Source organism: Vipera berus (genome assembly GCF_964194415.1).
Source record: "Vipera berus genome assembly, chromosome: 12".
Classification (NCBI taxonomy): Eukaryota; Metazoa; Chordata; class Lepidosauria; order Squamata; family Viperidae; genus Vipera; species Vipera berus.
Window position 1 is genome coordinate 3,619,816 of NC_138215.1, and position 9,057 is coordinate 3,628,872.

Here is a 9,057-nt window from a genome sequence, read left to right on the forward strand (position 1 = left end):
AGTCAATGTGCTTATAGCCTTGAAGGACTCTTGCTGAAAAATCAGTCACAATGCTTAATTTCAGGCTATATTAGTCCAAAGAAGACTTGAGGGACTAAAATGGGTCACTTTTCAGAAAAAAATATTTATTTTTAAACAATAAGCTTCCATTCATATAGTAAACAACTTGGGGGGGGAAGGTCTTTTTAAAAACTGCAACGGCGTCTTAACGTTCAATATATACAGTCATTCTTGTGAAAGGTGGTTGAGTATATACAGCAGTTGTACAGATCTTTTTTTTCTGAGAACCACCTCCACATTAAATATTGCTAATTTAGGTGATAAAACAAACAATTACTTCATATTTACATTCAAATTACTCTAGTCAAGACTTCTAGAGAGAGGACAAATACTAATGTGATAATGGACAACCTTGTCTTGTGCCTTTTGGTGGTTTCTCCGTTTATTACTACTTTTGCTTCCTGTTTCGAATAAATTGCTTTGAACATATTTATAAACTTTTTGCCAAATAGCATGTTTTAACTGTTTCAACATGAAATCCCATTCAACGTTGTTGAATGCTTTCTGCGCATCAACAAAAACAAGCGCCATATGTTTTTCATGTCACTTGTGGCAGTTATTAAGCGAACACTGTAGTCGCTAAGCAAACACCACAGTAATTAGGCAAACCAGAATGGCAACACAGAGGGAATCAAAATGGAGGCTGACCACAAGCTGCATCACTGGGTCTTGTTCAATCAATTAGCTTAGAGGAGCTTCCATATGAAGAGGCAGTCTACAACCAAAGAGCCGTGCCTTCTGTGCCAAAACATGAGAAATGGGCAGATTTGGTGATACGTGGGTCCATTCCCAAAGTCTTTGGGCTGGCACCGGTTTTTGTAGAAAAGGTGGGGAGAGGGATTTGTGAGGGAGGCCTGTCATCTTGTGGCTTCGTAATGTCATCCGGACGGTTCAACTGATGCTCATCCGCCTCAAAATGGCTCCCGGAATGAAAGTAGGGCTTCTGGGCTCTGGTGAAGGTTCCCCATTTTCTGGCCAATTTCTCACAGGATTGGGACACTCTGCAGAGGAGGGGCCGGGCAGCCATGAACGGAAGAGCTGTCTGCAGGAGTAGAAATCTTTTTGTTCTGGGGTGGGAGGCCAAACCTCTTCAAGGGAAAAAAGGAAAGTCCAGATGCCTGGTGGAAAAAGGATCTTTGGGAGGATCCTGCTAGTGAGGCAGGCCATAAGGAAAAATATAAATAATACATATGGATGCTGTATGTCATAAATGTGAGGTAGGACACAACAGTGAGGCATAGAGAATAATGCGTGTATTAGTTAGAAGAAGAAGAACAAGGAAATGGAAAATGTCAAACCACAAGTTCACCTGTGGGTCACATCTAATAAGCTAGCACACAGTTCAGTTGCAGCTAACCACATATGTCTCACTTGTAGCTAACCACATACATGGTACAGGAAACCTAGATGCTAGCAAAGAGACAGGTTTGCAAAACAATTTAGCAATGCAAAGGGGGGGCTAGAAATGAGCTAGAAGGGGGCCTGTAATTCATGTAACCAATCAGAATTAACAATTTACATTTCCGTGTTCTGTGACTTTTGAAGACTATAAATGTACCTGCTTGTTTCCTGGAAAGTTGTTCAGACATTGCCTTTGCTTTCTAATCTGAACCTTTTGCGCGCAAAATAAAACAAACTTCTTTTGATTCCGAGGTCTGAGTCTTAATTCTGCAACATTTTCTGGCACCCAGAGATGGGACTTGGAGCGATATTTCGCTGAGGACGGCACGGACCACCTGGGGCCCCGCCGGGGTCGTCCTGTCTTCCTTTAGCCGGCACGGACGATTTCTCCGAAAGGAGGCGGAGGACTCTGTGGGGGCGCCTGGTGGACACCCGACCGATCCAAGAACCCGCACGGAATCAAAATAAGTCATCCACAACCAGAACTTGACGTCTGAGGGAGAAGACGCCTGCAGGCAAGTATATTGAAAAAAAGGGTAGTCCCACTCGTTTAAAAAAAAAAGTGGATGGAATAGCCCCACTTGTTGTGGAACGTAGAGGCTATAGACCCACTAAGAGTGGAAGAGGGGGCCTGATCACCCCCCTGGGTCCAGGATCAGCGCGTCCTAATGTGACCCTAGAGATAGTGTTGTGTGGGTGGTTAAGCCATTGCAGTTCCTGTTGGTGACCGTTGGAACATCCGGCACCACAGGTCAGTGGCAGTGTCTTAGAAAATGGGTGGTAGAGGAAGTGTCTCTCGGACACCTCTTCAATGTATGCTGAAGAATTTCAAGAAAGGTTTTAGTGGAGATTATGGTCACCCAGATCAATATCAATAGTGGCAAATAGTAGTAAAGGAGAATCCTGAATGGCTCTGCAAATGCTGAGTAGAATTCCTGCGGGTCTGTGTGGCACGAATGAATAGAAATCCTAGATGTCAAGGGGAAAAAAAGGGTCAGATTGAAACCATACCTGTTTCAAAAACTGATCCCTATGAAGAAGATGCGCCCCTCCCCCATGTCCCTGTGTATCACCCTGTGCCTCAAGTCCCACCACCAGTGGTTCCAGTCCAGCAGCCAGTGGTGAGTCCAGTTCAACCCGCAGATGTTGATAATGACACTAATAAAGTTCAAGGGATAGGAGCCCAAGGAACTCACCAAGAAATCCTATTAAAAGCACTAGTGCATTTTGCTCAAAATATGGAAGTTTTAAAAATTGGCTATGTCAAGCACTAAACATATAGGTTAATAAAAGAAATTTATGTGCCTGATGGATCCCAGGCAGTATATAGTCCATTTTTGTTAGAGGAGTGTGGAGGTAGTGTTTGTGTGTCTGTGTTGTGTCTAATAATAATAATTAAGTGTCTGTGTTGTGTCTAATAATAATTAATAAAAAGGCCTTATTAAAAAAACAACCAACAAACAAGGGAGCTCATTGGCTTCTGAACAGCTCCTTGTAATTATATTAGTTATTGATTTGTCAGAAGAAAGTATGAAATGAAATATCTGTATGTGAAATTGTTTATGCAAGCAGTTTGAATGGAAATGAATGTGTGGATATGATAATCCTCTGTGTGTGTGTGAGAGAGAGTTTCTCCCCCACCACAGACTGTGAAAGAAGCAGTAAACTGCAGAATTTCTTTTGTTTGTTTATTAAAAAGTGAAATGAAAAAGCAATATAAGCGTTTGTATGAAAAGTCTCATGGAAGATGTGTGAGAGAATTCATGGAAATGCATGTGAAGAAGAGAAAACTATTTTGTTAGTGGTGAGATTTTTCTGTAATTCTTCTTTTTCTGTCCTCTCACCTTTGCTGGTTGTGTTGCTTTAAGAGCAAGAGAGACAGAAAGGAAAAGGGGGGTCTAATCTTTTTAACTATTTTTTTTCGGTTTAGAATTCTGGTTTGAGGAAGCTGGGATGGATGTGAAATTTAATGTTTTAACCTACTTAATGGAAATTTGTTTCCATCTGAATGGAATCTGATTAAATTGGAATTTGACTAAATTTATATTAAGAGCGAAGAGTTGATATTACAGTTTGATACAAAACTATTTCAGTAACTCACAATATCTTATTAATCTTGTTTATTTTATTTATTTTGCTGGAGTTGCGTTTTGTTGTCATTTTATTTTTATTTTTTTAATGTTTTTATGCCTGTGTGTGGGACACACTGATAGAAAACAATACCTAAGAGAATTGAAGGAATTGTAATTCAACCCTTGTTTAAAACGAAGAAGTTGAGAAAAAGTTTGGGATTATAAATGAGTTACTGTATATTGTTTTGAGTGAAGATTTATGTGCAAACAAACTCAACCAGAGTTTGGTGAGGATTCCTTTGTTGCTCTTTACTAAGCAATTTGTTTGTGAATACAGACAAAGGAATGGCTACAGGAAGGGGTTCTTTACCCAGAAGTGGGGAAAAGAAAAGAAAAAAAGAGAAAATAGAGGCTGAGGCCAATTTCAAGAAAAAGTTGAGGCCATAGGGTTGGCAGCAGCTGAACAATGGACTGAAAACTGAAGGGGACCAGAGTTAAGTCAAGCCCCCCCCCCCTGAACCCTTGGTCCGAATGAAGATAGGGGACAATAATGTGACCTTTCTAGTAGATACAGGGGCATCTAGATCTGTAGTTACTAAGTTATTGGCTCCCTTTTCTACTGATGTCATAAATGTGCAAGGAGTTGATGGCTCCGTTAATCGTCATTCTTTTTTGAAGCCCCTGAGATGTTCCCTAAATGGATGGGACATTGAACATCAATTCTTATATATGCCTGAGTATCCCATTCCTTTGCTGGGGTGAGACCTGCTATGAAAAATGGGAGAGACATTGTCATTTGAAGAAGACAGAATGGCACTTGTAATGAAGTACCCTCCAGATGAGATGTGGTGAATAATGGTGGCCCAAGAGGTTCAAGTCCCCGATACGTGGCAGGAATTTGGAGTGCCCCAAGTATGGGCAGAAGATAATCCTCCAGGTTATGCAGCCCAGCATGCACCACTAGTCATCCAAGTGAAGCCTCTGGCAGTGCCTATTCGTCTCCGGCAGAGAAGCTACCCTTGCCCCATTGCATACTGAATTTTGCCCTGCTAGTCAAACCACTCTATGAGTCCACAAAGGGGGGAGAAAAGGAGCCTTTTGTTTTGAGACTTTAAAAATCAGCTTTATCTCAAGCTCCTGTCACAGGACTTCCCAATCTGGAGAAACCTTTTAATTTGTATGTGGACTCAAAGAGTAATGTGGCTATTGGAGTCCTGACTCAAGAAAAGGGAAGTTGGCAACAGCCCATAGCTTATTTGTCAACACAACTTGATGCAGTTTCAAAAGGGTGGCCACAATGTCTAAAAATTCTGGCAGCCACAGCTCTCCTGATAGAGGAAGCTAATAAATTGTTGACTTTGGACAGATTCTGAATATGCATTCCTCACATTACATGTACATGCTGCACTCTATAGAGAGAGAGGACTCTTGACAGGAGCAGGAAGAGAAATTAAACATCCTCTTTTGATTGAAAGACTCATCAAAGCTGTGCGGGGACCTAAAAGAGTAGCGTCATGCACTGTAAAGGACATCAAAAGGGACAAGATGATGTAGCCTGAGGAAATACAGCAGCTGACAAAGAAGCAAGGTTATCAGCAACTCGAGATAGCCAACCCTACCCTGACATGACAGCTTGTGTAGCATTAGAAATGCCAAGAGGACTGAGCCCTAAATATTCCAAAGCTGAGGAATTACAGGCAAGTGTAGACTTGCAAGGACACAAACAGGGAGAGTGGTACATGCTCCCAGATGGAAGGATTTTTGTCCCTGAGAATTTAACCTGACCAGTAGTAAAAGAAGCTCAGGTAACTACTTACATGGGGAAGAGTGCACTAACTGAAGCCCTCCGTCGTATTGTGTACATTAATCGCCTTCACTTGCTGTGTGCCCATGCAACCAAGAGATGTAATACCTGTGCCCAGGTTAATCCAAAACAAGGACCTACTCTTCCGCCAGGAAGCCAGCCTAAGGGATATCACCCCATGGATTCTTTAGTTGTTGATTTTACAGAAATGCCAAAATGTGGACTATATAAAGCAATGCTAGTTATGGTGTGTAATTATACTGGGTGGCCTGAATGTTTCCTTACCAAGACAAAGCATGCATGAGAAGTGGCTAGAATTTTACTCAAGACAGAATAGAGGAAAAGGTGACTAAGGTGTGCCTTGAAACTTGCCTTAAATGGGTGGATGCATTGCCACTAGCACTTTGGTCTGTGAGATGCACCCTTCAAAAGGGAATTAGGCTATCTCCTTATGAAATGATGTTTGGAAGACCTCCCCCTCATGAGTACTAATTTGAAAAATCATGTAGGGAACTTAAGTCAAATAGGGACTTCATGGGTGAGTCAAATGGTGGGAGAGTTAAATAAGCAAATACAAGGAATCCAACACTATTGTGTGTCCCTAAGCCCACCATTTCTGAGTACTCCCAGTCATAATATCCAAGTGGGAGACAAAGTATGGGTAAAACACTGGAAAGGGGAAAACTTGAAACCTAGATGGAAAGGCCCGTATATTGTGGTCATGTGTTCTCCCCTAGAAGTAAAAGTGTTAGAATCCAAGTCTTGGATTCACTGGACTTGAGTTAAGCCCGCAGCTGATGACTGTTGGGAGGCAGAGCAGGATGAGACCCATCCTCTAGTGCTACACTTGAAGAAGCGCCCCCTATAACTGCCCTACCGGCAATGGGCAGGCAACATACGGGGCAGAAGAGGCCCTACTGGTGTCACTCCGGAAGCTGACCCTCTACGTACGGCTGAAAACAAGGAGAAAAACAATTGTTAATGTGTTAGGGATGGTTTGTGTGGTGTAGGTTGGACCTATCTCGAGAAATGGTAGTCCGACAATATATAGTCATAGGTGTAATGTGTCTGGCATTAGTGATCTTAATTATTTTGATTGTAACCTGCTGCATTGGAAACCTTTTCTTCTGGAATCACCCCACATCCAAAGTAACAAGTGTTGCACCTAAAATCACTAAGTGTGACCAAGGAAAGTGTGTATCTTCTGTGGACACTTATGTTTGAAACACCCTGGGAGTGGGTTCTTTGGAGTCTGTTGGGAGTCTTGGGATTGTGGATACTAAATTTAGCAAACAAGACTAGGCTTTGTGATTCATCCAATACTGATACTGTCCTTTCCCAAATTCCACCTAATCCCCTCCATCCTCCGGGCGTGGTAACCTTGTAATTGTAATTATTCCCCTTGTTGTGACTGTGAGTGTGGAATAGAAATAATAGAAAATGACATTGACCTATTTCAGGTTGTCAACCATGAATCTCCTATGGCTATGGATACTATTTACAAGTGGCCTATTGGGTAAGAAAGCCATGGATGGTAGTCCCAAATGTTGTGAGAATGGTCAGACAGTTCCTTTCACCCTAGAGGAAGGCTCAGGGGCTGTTGAAGAACCTGAAGGGACAAGTAAAGCCCAGGCTTTGGGGCCACTGGAGATACTCGGCAAAGAGGGACCGGAGCAAACCCACTCCTGGTCTTATTTCCCAGTGGGGAGTGCACCCCAGGCCAACCCCAGCTCCTAAACCTAAGCGTGTTATTCCTAGACTAAAACCAGGTTTGGAGCAATGAGTATAATCATAGATTTCATGCCTTTTCCATGAGTATGGCAGTGTGTTTGGAAGAGGATGGAGTCTTTTTCTTGTGTGGAGAAAATGTGTATGTATGTTTGCCTACTACTTAGACTGGAACTTGTACTCTGGTACACCTCTTCCCAAAGATGGGTGTTGTTAATGGGGAACAAGCCCTCCCTGTTCCTCTCATAGGACATGTGCAAAAAAAAAAGAGTACCTCTAGTGATACCCTTGTTACCTATCTGAGGAATAGGCACTGCAGTTGGAACAGGTGTGGGAGGCTTAGCCCATTCTACAACCCAGTTTAAACAGCTTTCTGAGGAATTTCAACAAGGCTAACTCAGATTGCTGGGACCTTGGTCGAAGTACAAGACCAAATAGATTCCTTGGCAGCAGTAGTCTTGCAGAACAGGCGGGCCCTAGACCTCCTGACAGCTGAAAAAGGTGGCTTGTGTCTCTTTTTAGGAGAAGAATGCTGCTTTTACATGAATAAATCAGGAATGGTCAGAGAAGTGGCAAAGGATCTGCAAGATAGAGCGTCCAGGATTAGCCAGAGACTCCAGGGAACTGACCAATGGTTCTCATGGTTACCAGGAACCGCATGGGTCAAGCAAGTGCTGTTCCTATTGCTCCGTGGAGTAGCGGGGTTAGCCTTCATCCCGTGTGTAATTCCCTTAATGAGGCAATTGGCTGTGAGATCAATGAAAGAGATAAGGATCGAAAAGGAATTGATTATGCTCGAGGGATCTTTGGAAAATGGATACACACCTGGGATTCCAAGGGAAAGAAGGGATCTGGATGGTGGAATATATGTGCGGTTTGGACCGTGGGGCTTAGAGAGAGTGCCTGAGGAGGATGAAGTCTAACTCATGGAATACTTCTTTCTCTCTTTGCTTGTCGCTATCTATCTCTATCTTGATAAGTGTCAGTTCAAAGTGTTGGTCTGTTATACTGTTCACCTATCCTAATATACAATGGTTTTGATCTTTGCTTGCTGGGGAAACTGGAATTGCTTGCCGAAATAAAGGAATATCATGGAAGGTGAGACTCCTTGTCCAAATGGAAATTGAGTCTCAACAGGGGGGAATGAGGCAGGCCATAAGGAAAAATATAAATAATACATATGGATGCTGTATGTCATAAATGTGAGGTAGGACACAACAGTGAGGCATAGAGAATAATGCGTGTATTAGTTAGAAGAAGAAGAACAAGGAAATGGAAAATGTCAAACCACAAGTTCACCTGTGGGTCACATCTAATAAGCTAGCACACAGTTCAGTTGCAGCTAACCACATATGTCTCACTTGTAGCTAACCACATACATGGTACAGGAAACCTAGATGCTAGCAAAGAGACAGGTTTGCAAAACAATTTAGCAATGCAAAGGGGGGGCTAGAAATGAGCTAGAAGGGGGCCTGTAATTCATGTAACCAATCAGAATTAACAATTTACATTTCCGTGTTCTGTGACTTTTGAAGACTATAAATGTACCTGCTTGTTTCCTGGAAAGTTGTTCAGACATTGCCTTTGCTTTCTAATCTGAACCTTTTGCGCGCAAAATAAAACAAACTTCTTTTGATTCCGAGGTCTGAGTCTTAATTCTGCAACACTAGGAAAGGGGAACGTATCTTTATTTCTTTTGGGGGTCTAAGAGGCTCGGTTGAGCCCTTTCCAGCAGGTTTAAGGAAGGCTAAAAGGGGCTGGTTTCTGGAGTGAAAGGGATGGTGGGAAGCAGGCTTTAGCGGATCCCTTTCCTTACCTTCCTTTTTTTCTCTCATCTAGGGCTTTTTTATGCTGTTTTCCCTTTTTTACAAGGAAAAGGCAAAAGTCTCCCCCATGCCTGCAAGCAGGAGAGTGACCATAATAATAGACCTGGAGAAGGTCAAGCGGGAGCCGTGTGGTGAGTGGACACTTTGGGTCAGGCTCCTCTGGGCC

General features: G+C 42.7%; 1 long non-coding RNA gene across 1 annotated transcript; it reads left to right on the forward strand.

Annotated features, from left to right (window-relative positions):
- The first annotated feature begins 1,220 nt into the window (after nucleotides 1-1,220).
- Nucleotides 1,221-8,701, forward strand: LOC308673626. Its single transcript, XR_014027694.1, has 2 exons — nucleotides 1,221-1,976; nucleotides 3,871-8,701. It is a non-coding gene; the product is annotated as an uncharacterized lncRNA (long non-coding RNA).
- Nucleotides 8,702-9,057: the final 356 nt, after the last annotated feature.